The 14,083-nt window shown below is 37.8% G+C and overlaps 1 pseudogene; it reads left to right on the top strand.

The window, feature by feature from the left end:
* Positions 1 to 5,437: 5,437 nt before the first annotated feature.
* Positions 5,438 to 14,083, top strand: part of LOC128129088 (uncharacterized) — a 52,432-nt pseudogene continuing 43,786 nt past the window's right edge.

The following is a 14,083-nucleotide window of genomic DNA, read 5'->3' as shown; positions in this document are numbered from 1 at the left end:
CCATAAAAAATCTAAGTGTCATAAGGTTTCTCTCCGATTCATGAAAATGATGGTGAGGAAACTCTTTCACTAAGTAGATTTTAAGTAGATAGCAATTGCGATATTTGCATTCTCAAAGTCATTAGTGAAGTGCGTGTGGTTAACCGGCACACTAACATACTTGTGAGAAATGGCAAAGGTCTAAACAATTGAGACTATGATTACGGCATCCCTTTTCATAGTTCTAAAATTGTTTAGACACACATGTGAGCTATCTAAGGAAAGGTGTATGATTTTGATAAAGTCTTATCAAAGCATCTCGTATCAGAAAACTGAACTTTGGTAAGAAAGTCAATTAAGTATTGATTTCTAGAAGTCTAGTTGATTCAGGGTACATGTCAAAGCTAGTGGGAGCATAAGTGTTATGCTAGTAAGATAATAATCATTATGCTAGTGGGAGCATGATTATTATGTTAAGAATTGCAAGTTAGCAATGTTAATTATAGAAAACAAAAGGTTCAATTCGCTTTGAAAAGTTGTTTTACTATAATTAAGGGAGAGGATTTTATACTTCATTCCAATTCTACAAGTTTAGATTGAGATTTTAATCAACTTTAGTCAAGGATATATATGAATGTTATGTTGGAATGGTTCAACATAAGGAAATTCTATATATGTTGCGTTCTAAGAATTCGTTTATGACTACGGCATCCCTCTTCATAGTTCGAATTTTGAGAACATGGCAAATTAAAATTTTATAGCATGAATCGTATCCCATATGATTCGGGTATAGGATCGATTACATATGTTATAATATTTATCCGTTCTAAATTTTCCAAATGCTTAGGGCATTAAGTGGGAAAAAGGAATAGAACCGAATATGACTAAAATGATTAAACAATTTTCGAGCACGATCTGAGGTTTACCAAAGATTGGTTGCTCGTGGACAACTGGAAGTATAGAGCTAGGACCATATTGACATATTCTGAAAAGAGGCAACTCTTGATCAGAAGTGATAGTCAAAATGGGAATATGGAAATGTTTCCATAGGTGGAAGTTATTCTTTGAATATGTGTAAGATTAGAGTACTTAATGCAAAGAAGGATGTCTAAAGGAATGTGCTTTGAATTGAAGACTTTGTTTCCATGGAATTGCTCTCCATTGGAATACTTTGTAAATGTCTGTTGCCAAGTCTTTGTGACTTTTGTGCATAGTCATTGCAAAGGGATCATGGCATATAAGTTTAGAATCTAACAAATTATAGTAAATGGCAAGAGTTTGGCATTCTTACATTTACTATAAGGATTTGGGATTGTGAAATAGAATCATTGGAATTATGTTCGATTGATCTATCACAAAGTAAAGATCATAGACAAACATAGTATGCATACTTGGTGTATGGCATGACTATTGTTTGGACAAACATAGTGGGCATGCTTGGACCATGGCATGACTATTGTTTTCAATTCAAGTATAAAGTTGATAAATCGAAACATAAATAATGAGTAATCCATATGGTGCTTAGATAAAAGGTGTTTTTATTTACACTCAAAGTGTTGGGCCATATAAGATTTGTATTATTCTTGTGTTTCACTTTGCATGTTTTGACTTCCAGAATAACGAGGTTGTTCTTCCTGTGACTAAGTTATTCAAACCATCCACAGTCGGTCATATGTTGGAAGTAGATATGAATCAAGACTGTCATGAATTTGGCTTGTAAGATTTGTCTAAGGTGCATTAGACATAGCAATGGTTGCTACCACATTCATGAGTGCTCATAAGTTCTGAGTATTGGATTAAACCCATGCTCATTTGAATCACTTCATGGATTTTATCACGAGTGAATCATGAGATGATAATATCTTATATTCTTCAAACCTAGAGATATGAGTTGTTGACTATGAGTTGGTTATACATTGATTGTACGTAAACGCATCAGTAACTTGATGTTATAAAACGTGCCTTTGTGTATGATTCAACAAATAGTTAGTACAAGCATATGAGTTGAACTTTATCCATTCCTTTTGCCTCATAAGGATAAAAGCGATATCTGTGGGCCCCTCGATGAGTTAGTGATGACAAACCTAAGTGCTTGGCCAAGCCGGGACTGATTTGATTTGTTCAATTAGTCGTTCATCATAAATCGAAAATCAAGAAACAACAAATGGACTGAGAGAATGATTATAATCCATGTCTTAGTCCATATGATATCTAGAATGGAGGAATATATGATCACATATCTAATGGTAGCGTCATTTGATTTTGTCAGAGTTCGACAGCAGCTTTAAGAGCTATGATTGCTAGTCAGGTTATGAAGTCATACTTGTAATAATAGTTTTAGACTTATCCAAGTGGGAGACTGTTGGATTAGATGTCTAAGCCCATAACTATTATTGGTATGTACTTGACCCGAGAGTAGCATGGTCCATTTGGGTTGCATATCATCAGGACAATTTGTTAGGATGGACTTTTGAGAGAAGATGTTATATATGATTTATTAATATATTATAAGATATAATATATTAATATGAAATCATATGAGTTAATTAGTATTGATCAAGAATTAATTTGGAATTAATTTAGTGATCAAAAGAGACTAATTAAATCTATGAGGACTAATTATGTTAATTAGTTATATTTATATGTGTTGGGCTTATGATCCATGTTGGACCAAGTTTATGTATGGATACATAAAGAGTTGGGCCACATAAACCATGGATCATAAAACCCATGGGTATGGATTTGGTTTATACCCATGACCCTTGAAATCCAACATATACATGGATGCTCTTAACCTAAAAAAACGCCTACAAGATTATTCTTGGAGTTCATGGTGTTTTTGGGTGCATGGAATTCTCTCTCAAGTTTATCCTTCGTCCATGGTGTGTTGTGATTCCACTTGAGGCTTCCACACTATTGGGGCTAAGCTCTTAAGGCTAGATACATCAAGACTTCAAGCTCTACAATAAGGTATGTTATCCTTGATGGGTTTTAGCCATATGAACATTCCTATGTGCACATACAAACCCTAATGCTTGGATCTAGGTTTCTCTAATTGAACATGCATTGTATCCAAGACTTTTGAACAATAGATCTAGGTAATAACATAAGAAAAATAGATCTAGAAGATTACCTTAACTTGCTTGCTTGAATCTTCTTGTCCTTAGAGCTTAGAGTCACAATTGTCACTCCTCTAATGGCTTACAAACACCAACTAGCAAGAGGATGATTATAGAGAGAGGAGAGAGGAGCTAGAAATCGGCCAGGGTTCTTCCAAAGGTAAGAGTGCCGATTTCCTTGACCCCTTGGGTCTATTTATACTTGTAAGTCTCCTAGGGTTTCACCCTTAAACCCTAATTGGATAACTTAGGCCCTAAGAAATCCAATACCCTAATGATAAGCCTTGGACGATTTCAAGGTCTATTCAAAGCCCCAAAACCGTCCCCCCTTATCCATAAGGGATTATAGCCCAAAGTACAACTATCATACAATTGACAGTTTATGCCCCTTTATTCAATTAATCTCTTTAAGTCACCAAATTAATTCCTAATTAATTTATGACTTATATTAATCAAATAATAATACTATATTAATAATATTTCTTCTCTCATTACAAATCATCCTGTCAAGTTGTTATGGTGAAGGCAATCCAAAAGGACCATGCACAACCGGGTCAAATACTTGCCTAATATAGTTGCAGCCTTAGACACTATTCCAACAATCCTAACTAGATTCTTATGTTGTATATGAAAATTGTATGCTAGTTATAGGTAGTACCTTGGAAAGTTTATATTTGCATGTATAATAAGGAAAACATAGATCCAAGGTATTTAGGGTTGCATGAACACCTTAGGAGTGTTAGAATGCTCAAAACCCAACATTAATAATTGGGTTCCGATACATAATCATAAGTCCATGCATGGGGTAAAAGACTGCTTTACCCTAATCTTAGCTTGATCCAAGCCCAAGGCCCAACAGTCAACTATGAGTCAAAGCCCAACATATGGCCCAATTTTCCAAATTGGACCCAAACCTTTACATGGTCTCACTCTAAGGCCCAACCATTTATTCCAGTCCAACAATTGACATTCTAATGGCCCAATATCATATAATCATTAAGGCCCAAACTATGGCCCATCTATGGCCCAATTTTCCAAATTGGGCCCAAATCCTCATATGGGCCATACCCTAAGCCCATCAACATATTCCAGTCCATATGATTATTCATGGATGGCCCACCAATAACCCAATCATCAAGGACCAATAGAAAGGCCCAACAATAAATCCAATCATCAAAGCCCAATAGAAAGGCCCAACAATAAACCCAAATGAAATTAGGGTTTCACATAAAATGACAATTAGGGTTAAGTATTTCACACTTAACCCATTTAGGACTTAATCCATTAAGTCCATCACTTTACTAAATAACTCATATGGTGTGATTGGGTTAATACACAACCTCATTCCAATGGCCCAAAAGTGGGTCCCGGTAAATCCAAATCCCATAAATCCAATATTAGGGTTTTCTAAACCCTAATTAGGGTCTCCAACCCCATCTTAGCCCAATAGACCCAATAGCTAGGTCTTTTGATCAATTAGGGTTCATTAGGCCCATAAGGGTTTATTAGGCCCATTAGGGTTTTAGTCCCTTGTCCAAACATCTCAAACAAGTCACAATACAAACGAGGCACACCGCCACCCGACACGATGGCGGCAGGAGGCGACAGCCACCGCCCTACGGTGGTGGGTTTTGAATTTCTTCAATTATTCCTTTACCGATAACATCATACAATGCAACATCTCAAATAACACACACACACACACACTAAGCTAAGCTAAGCTAAACACACACACACAACCACCTTGTGGTGGCCGGCAGTGGTAGATGGTAGCAGTGGTTGTTCTTGATTTTCCAGCCACACAAAACTCACACATATACACTTCATACTATACTCCATCAGAAAATAAACATGTACACACCAATATCTATCCATAGCCACCTACACACGGTGGTCCAAGGTGGCAGAAAAAAAAATGGCGATAGCGACATCTATGGGGCGAAAGACGATAACAGCACACTAGCGGCAACAACGGCTTGGGCAAGAACATCAACAACAGCAATAATGACGTTCGTACCACAAACGAGCCTTCCCACCGATCACCTACTGCCATGGCGGCTGATGGTGGTGATAAAGTGGCGGCTAGCGGCAATTCACAACAGTAACAGGAGCCTAACACCTAGCAGCAGCTTTGTCTTCAATGGAACCGGGCAGCGGCGTTTGGAGGGTCATGAACGGCAGCGACGGCTGAGGCTCCATGATGGCGGTCGGGGAAAGAGTAGGAGAAGAATGGCGGCGACGGAGCACGAGAGGAAATAAACCACCGGCTCCCATCATTCTCCACCCATGCGTCCGCGTTCAAGGCTCCGACTCCGACAGTTCTCTTTCGGTTGCTCACGATGTCCGATGGTGGTGTTTCGATGACTGGTGGTGCCGGAGGTGGAAGTAAATGGGTGGTGCGGCGGCTGGAAGAGAGAGGCATAAGGGTGGCGGCTGTGAGAGTGTTTAGGATTAGGGTTGGTACTAGGGGTGACGGGTTTAAATACCCCGATCCCCTTAACTAGTTTCCATAATGCCAAAAGTAGTCCCTCCTTTCTCCATTTTTTTCAAAATAAATCCAATATTTACCATTTAAACCCTTAGCATTAAATTCCATTAAAACTTAGGTACAAAATTTACCAAACAGCCCCTATCCTCCAAAATCTCTTCAAATGAAGTCCCATAAATTCCCATTTAATCCCTGCCTTCAATAATACTTACAAATTAAATCCGGATTTTACACTTTAATCCTCGCCTTCTAAAATTATGATAGTTAACTCCTCGAGACCAACACCTTACTATATAATTATTGATTTTAGGGCTACTATACGTTCATTAATTAATTAATTAATTAATTTAATAAATGGGGCGTTACAAGTAGACTTATAACCACTAAAGCTACTATTATCTTTTGATAACTATTCCCCCATAGTATTACGGCTATATGGGCTACCACTATGTATATACAATATTTTCTCAATGGTATTATGGCCACACAGGTTACCAGTACAACATAACCATGCACAAGTACAATAGCAGGGCAATTAAGGCTACCATTAACTTGTAATTATCCAATGATAGTATTACAGCCACTAAGGCTGCCACCATACTCCGATAACAACATACAACTATGGTATTACGGCCACTTTCTTTGTCATTAGAAGTTTGCTTTCTGCTAACTCAGCTATCATAGGAATAAGAAAAACTTATTCTTGGTGGGTTTTCTTATAATAATCTAATCCACCTTTAGAGTATTATATACAAATATGTATTTAGTAGATTTTGGGTTTAAAAGCTTTGGTCCAACATAGGCTTTAAACCCATAAAACATTTATAATATAATCTTGTGACGAAAATGTTATATCTACTAGTTAGTTGGTGTTTATACCAAAGGTACAATTGATAGTGTTCTAGGTGTTATACCAAATAAATAAAAGGAGGACATTTCTACTGATTAGAAAGAAAATCATACCATGTAAGATTTAATTAATCATTTATTATCATTAAGGCCTTAGATAGTTCTTATCGGTTTGTATTTTAACTCTATATTTGAAACCTTCAACAAATATTTCACAATTACGTTTTTTTGTAAAAAAAACCCTTGAACTTATTGTTTTTGTACACATTTAGTCCTTATGATAGACTACTCCAGGTTAAGTTCTTAGTTTTTACACATTTAGCCCTTAATGTTATTTTTTTTGCAAAATAAGTCATTGTTGTTTTTGTATACATTTAGTCCTTATGAAAAGTTTCATCAGGTTTTTCTCACATGATCCCTATGTGGTACAATCATTAATAAGTCGTTCTCATACGTGGCTCGTATGGGAAGTGGAATAATGTGTTTCTTGTCTTTGTGTTGGTAATAGCATTGTACTTTTGATATTAGTAACTATTATAGTATAATACGAACTATATTTAATGCCAATGCAAACCTTATTCAATATCAATACCAATTACATTACATCTGGTAAAGAAAATACAGTATCCATAATGGTTTTAATTGTTGGAAATAATGTCCACATTCATAACAGTCGGTAATATTACTATTAATATTATAGTCCTTTTCGAGTACACGCAATGAAAATTTTAAGCAATTATTGACATGAGAGTTTATCAGGGATCCAGTTTGTTAATTTAGTAGCGATACACAAATTAATAGAAGTTCGTGATGCATTTCTTTAATCCTCGCGACAGAACCCTAATCGTTCTAGGGTTTTTGTAATGCCCGGTTTCTAGGTAAATTTCTTAAAGTTCTAAGTGTTTATTTATTTTACATGGTTTCCTGTTACATTGGGCGTAATTAAGGTACGCTGGGCGTACCTTGATGATTATTGTACATGGGGTTTTTCTCCTGGTATGCTAGGCATAACTAGCATACGCTAGGCGTACTCGAGTCAAGGGCAATCCCTAAAATTTAGGGTTTGGACCTTATTTAAGCACCTTATAACCTCAATGCATCTTCTATCATCAATCTCATTTGTCCCAAAGCAATTCTAATGAAACCCTAATCCCTTTTTAGAGAGTATTGAGCATTTTGTATATTTTGGTGTGTTTTTGGTGCATCCTGAAGAAAGAAGGACCTTTTGGAGAAGACTTTGTTGGCTTGAATCTTGTGGATCTAGAATCTATTCACCTTCATCATCTTCCAGAAGGTATAAAGTCTCAATCTTGGTGATTCTTTGTTTAGATCTAGGCTAGTTAGGGTTTTTCGCATATTTTGGTCCCTTGGGTTGATTCATGTGAGTATAAGTTACTCTAGAAGCTTAGAATAGTATATTTTGATTTTTTTTTGAGGTTCCTTGTTCATAAAATGGCATCTTGATGGATTTAACTCAAGCATGCAAGAGTTGATGTTCATAATATGGAGTTAGAATGTTAAAAATGGGTGTTGGGCCTCTTTGAGCCATGCAAAGACATCAAGTTGATGACTTTATCATTTAAGATGTTTCCCAAGAGCGAAATATGCGATATGGACATTTGGACTTAAGGAATTAAGTGCTTAATGTGAGTGTTAGTCGTCAAGGAAGTATGTTGGGCGTAAGTTGGCGTATACTCAGCATAATGCGAGCCAACCTCATTCCTCATTCACTCCTAAAGCTTGTATGTCGGGCTTAAGAGGGTGGTACTACTAGCATACTCACCAAAAGATCTTTGGACCTATATTTAGGCCTTGGGTCTTTATGGGCATGAACCATGGTTAGATGGGTCAATTGAGAAAAAGGTAAAATGGTCTTTTACCCTTAGCATGTTAGATGATAATCTGGGCCATTTTCTATGGGTTATTACCCTGATTATTTATTAGAGTTAGTTTGAATGTGTTCAGTTGAGGATCCATCGTCGCAGCAGCTTGTATGTGTGTATGTTCGTCATTTAATTGAGGTGAGTCTTCTCACAGTGTTTTAGAGGGTCGAAGGCACAAATATCAGCCAATTGATTATGGTTATTAGAATTCTAGCTATCTGTGTGACTCTTACATGTATCGTATGTTTTTGTTTGTATATCGAGCAGGGCCTGATGCCAGGCGAGTCCTAATGAGTGTCTGTTGGGCGGGGCCCAATACCAGGAAAGGCCCGACAGATGTCGGACGTGGTCCATTATATGTATGGTTTGTGGTATTTTGGGGAAACTCACTAAGCCTTGTACTTACGGTTTAAGTTTATGTTTTTGGTACTTCCAATTTGAAGGGGAAGAGCCCAGCTTGATCCCAATGCATCCACTCGTTTTTCACATTTTTATGATTTTGGGATTGTACTCTGATAACTATTTTCACTTTGACATACTTTTGGATGGTTTGATATGAATACTTGATGGTTTTGATTGACTTAAAAATGTATTTTTACCTATGATTTTTAGGGTGTTACAATTTTAGTATTTTTATGATTCAAGGTGGTTGAGACATGAAACCTCCTCTTTAACAACTGCAAACTCATCTTCAAAATTCAGGGTCATTTTGAAATAAAAAAAAAACCTATTTGTTGAAAAATGGTCAAAATGAACATCCCAAGGGAAATTAGGGAAGATACTAAACTTTTTTCCATGGTGTTGTTTTGTCTTCGAAGTGCAAATTTAAGTTGGGAGAAAGAAATCATAAAGAATCTCATTGTCTGGTACGTATATAAATGAAACCGAAGCCGAAGACATCTTATTCTTAGAGAAAACTAGGGAACCAACATTATTTGACGGATACATGGATTAGCTTACTAATATAAGTGAGGGACAAGCAACGTGCGAAAATACATTATTAATGATTGTCCCATGTAGAATGCCATATAAGCAAAAACCTGAAGAAAACCGATCATAACAACTGAATGTGTACAAAAAAAAAAGGACTTATTTTGCAACAAAAAAAACATTAAGTACTAAATGTATACAAACTGAGAACTTAACCTAGAGTAGTCGGTCATAAGGACTGAATGTGTACAAAACAACAAGTTAAAGGACTTATTACAAAAAACAATAAAGATTGTCCTATTCAGTTATTTTCCCTTTAGTTAATCGATTATACTTTAGGTTTTAGCAACTGTAGCACAAAAAAGTTTGACCAATTTATACATTTAATCACTTAAGTTTTTTTTCTTTTTGCTTTTTTTTTTCTTTTTTCTTTTTTTGCACAATAGACCATCAAAGTTAAAATTTACCTATCAATTACACCATTACATGAGCGAATACAGGTAGAGACGATCACTTTTATGATGTGGCATTTTAAATTAGATTTGTTTATATCTTTTAAGGACACTTTACTTTTCATCATTTGTTCCTATTCATCGTCATTTATTCATTTATCTTTGCCCCTACTTTATAAATTATACTGAAAGTACCCTTACCCAAAGCCTCTACAAAAGCTCTAAAAAGATCCTCCAAATTGAATGTCAGGTTACTCCTCTCAAAGACAACCAGGTTCCTATTTTTCCTTTCCAATGCTTCTCGATCACAAGTTCTCCTTGCCTTTTCGATTCTTATATGTTCTCTACAAATCCTGATTTCTAGCTTCTTTCTTCAAATGTCAAACAACCACCACCAAATCCAGTAGTACTAGCACTAAAACAAAACACCCAATCACGATCCTAAGTATTGAAAATTCACCTAGTTTTGAGGGTTTCTTTTGAGGAGAAAGAACAGGAAGTGATAATGAATCAGAATCACGTGCGATGTTATTTCTAAGAAAAGATGACATAGGAAATCTTTTGAGTGATCAAGGTTGGGTTCAAGTGAAAAAATTGTTAGACAATCTATAATATGTAAACTCGATATACAAAAATAGGGGATTCACCGGAGAGTGAGTTGTTAGCAAAACTCAAAACTATGAGGCGAGTCACACTTGAAATGGAAGGAGAAATGCTTCTGATGAAACCATTGTTGGAGAGATTAAAAATAGAGACATTATCCCTGACGGATAAATTCAATGGTAATGGACCAGAGAAGTTATTGTATTGAAGATGTAGAGATGTTAAGTTTGTTAGATTGGAGAAATTAGATGGAAAAGGATATGATAATCCATTAGATCTTAAACTCAAGATCTGAAGGTTTGATAGTTGGCTGAGAGTGTTTAGAGGTATAGGGCCATGAAAACTAAGCGCATGTAAAGGAAGAGCTATTATCGATGAACAATGATGATCTCATGTCACCTTAGTCCAGTTACTACAAGCAGAAGAATTCATCCACCAGTTTATCGCAAAAGAAATCAAATTTTTTTGGATGCAATCGGGTAAGATCTTCTTATCTTCAATAGGTTCAGTCGTAAACTACAGAGAAAATAGCCCCAATCGAAAATCCAAAAAACCAATTGAATGAGATTTGGGTGAAGAGGGTAACATTGATGATTATAAACTTTCAGAGACAATTTTCTAAGAACAATGGTATTGGGAAAACGGATGGTGGTGTTGCAGGTTAATGAAGAAGCTCATTCCAACATTTACGGTTTATTAAACTTTTTTTAGTTTTAAAAAAATTAAAATTAAATTGATTATCTAGATGGATTCCAAATGGACAAGCCAACTTCAATTTCACCTGGAATGTAAGAACGTAAATTTTCAAACCAAATTTTTCATTTTTAAAATCACATAAAAACTCATAATGTATATCTCAAAAACATAATTGTTCAAGTGTCAACACAAATCCACATAAAAACATCACTATCCCAGAATCCATATAGTCTCGAAATCAGTGTGTACAATCAAGCCGACACCTTCCCGCGATCCTGAGAAGTACCTGAAACACATATCACACAGCACGGTAAGCATAAAGCTTAGTGAGTTCCCCAAAATATCTCAAACTCAAATAATAAGCCTCACATGGCTATAACTCGGCATGGAACCTCCGGTCTCATGCGTCTCGGTGAAGACCCTCCAGTCTCACGGCTCAGTGTGGACCCTCCGGTCATGTGTCTCAGTGAGGACCCTTCGGTCTCACAACTCGGGTTGGACCCTGCAGTCCTATATCTTAGTGAAGACCCTCCAGTCTCACAACTCGGTTGGACCCTCCGGTCTGGTCTCAATAAAACATAAAATAACATAGCTTATATCACAAAGACAAGAATGCACAATATCACATAACTCAACATAAGCACATAGGACCCTCTAGTTGATAACTCAAGTAAGACCCTTCGGTCACTCGGTGTTACCACTCAGGTAAGTATAGTGAGAAGACTCACCTCGTAAGAAATCGGATAACCTCGAACTTAAATCCCGGTCTAGCCTCCGCCTAACGCACCGATAATTATTTCTAATTAATAACGGCTCTCAAAGAAGCTAGAGTAATCCTTCTACAAGCTTACAAAAGGATAAAAGACTATTCTACCCTTCCATGGCCTTAATAGTCCACAAATTGACCAAACCCTAAAAGTCAACGACAACGCGTACGCTGCGCGTACAAGCCCTCTACGTTGGGCGTACTCCTTTTCCATGCACGCATTGAGGATTCTCAACCCTATGCTACTTGTACTGGGATTACGCTCAGCGTACGTCCCAGTTTTGCTCTTCTTACTCGTTTGGTCTTAATCCGTTAAGACCTTAGCTTAAATCTCAGATCTGGACATCCTAAAGGCTCATACTCCATAAAGTCTGCGACTTTAAGCCTTTGCATGGCTGATAAAATCACAAACACCAAAACTCTCACTCTTTATTCTCAATAATGCTCATATCTCATGCATGGGTTGATTTAAACGTCCAAGTCTCGATTTTTATGACTCTACACCACTCAAAACACTCAAAGGAGCTGATAATAAACTCTGGAGCTCCATATCTCATAAAGCATCCAACTTTGAGACCAAAACCCTAAAATGAATTAAGATGATGCAAAAATCAAAAGGGTGAGAAAGCTTTGAGCTTTATAACTTTAACTGATGCTCCAACCACAGATAAGCTTAGATCCAAATCCTGGACTCCCACTCCTTTATCTTCAAAGCTCCTTCTTCACACCAAATAAACACAAGAACACTCAATAGCTCACAAATGGACAAACAAGCTCAAGGGACGAGAATTTAGGGTTTGAAAGGGTTGATGTCTGGGAATGGTGGCTAGAAATGAAACCATCATGTCCTTTAAATAGGGACACACCCTAAATTAAGGTTTTCACTCTAGGCCTCTAATTCCCAGTGTACCCTCTGGTACACCCAGCATACTAGGTGGCTTCCACGTCAAAAACACGCACATGAGTACGCTGAGCGTACACTCACATACACCCAACGTACTTATTTACCACATTTTTCCGTATAAGGCCAAACTTGACAATTACCAAAAGAACAAGGGTTTATAAAGTATACCTAATCCTAGGATGTTACAATTCTCCCCCACTAGAATCAGACTTCTCCCTCGAAGTCATGCTCCAGAAATAACTCTGGATACTGCTCGCGCATCTCGGACTCCGACTCCCAAGTCCACTCGGATCCATTCCGATGTTGCCACTGGACCTGAACCAGAGGCACCTCTTTGTTCCTCAGAACCTTCACCTTCTGATCCAAGATCGCTATCGTCCTCTCAATATAATTTAGGCTTGCATCCACCTGAATATCCTATAATGGTACCACCGTTGTCTCATCGTCTAAACACTTCCTCAACTGAGACACGTGGAAGGCGTTATGAATCTGACTCAACTCTGCAAGTAGCTCCAGCCGGTAAGCTACCTTACCCACTATGGCGATCGCTCTGAAAGGACCAATGTATTGGGGACCCAACTTTCCCCGTTTCCTAAATCGGATCACCCTTTTCCATGGGGATACCTTCAGGAGGACAAAATCTCCAACCTGAAACTCTAGCTCGGATCGTTGCCGATCTGCATAACTCTTCTGGCGACTATGGGCTGTCAGTAACCTCTGTCTGACCTACTGAATCTACTCAGTCATCCTTAGCACTAACTTAGTACCACCCATCACTCATTTCCCTACTTCTCCCCAACAGATGGGAGTCCGACACTTCCTCCCATATAAGAGCTCAAAGGGAGGCATGCCAATACTGGAATGGTGGCTGTTGTTGTAAAAAAACTCATCCAAGGGAAAATAGGTGTCCCAACTTCCTCTGAAGTCAACTTCCTCTGAAGTCCATGACACATGCATGTAGCATATCCTCGAGCGTCTGAATCGTCCGCTCACTCTGCCCGTCTACCTGCGAGTGGTATGCGGTTCTGAAATGCAATCGGGTACCAAGCTCCTCATGAAACTTCTTCTAAAACCTGGAAGTAAAATGAACATCTCGATCCGACACTATCGAGGTCGGTACCCCACGCTGTGCTACCACCTCTCACACATAAATCTCAGCCAGTTTCTCTGCAGAAGAGCTCTCACTGATGGAAAGGAAGTGAGCACTCTTCGTCAACTGGTCTACAATCACCCATATTGCATCAACCCCACGTGCAGTCCTCGGTAGCTTGGTGATAAAATCCATCGAAATCTGCTCCCACTTCCACTAAGGAATCTCTAGAGGTTGTAATGGGCCATGCGGTCACTGATGCTCTGCCTTAACCTGACGATAGGTGAAGCACCTCTCAACTACCCATGTCACGTCACTCTTCAT

Source organism: Lactuca sativa, chromosome 9 (assembly GCF_002870075.4).
Source record: "Lactuca sativa cultivar Salinas chromosome 9, Lsat_Salinas_v11, whole genome shotgun sequence".
Lineage (NCBI taxonomy): Eukaryota > Viridiplantae > Streptophyta > Magnoliopsida > Asterales > Asteraceae > Lactuca > Lactuca sativa.
Note: the sequence above shows the minus strand (reverse complement) of the source record. Positions and strands in the feature narration are given on the sequence as shown.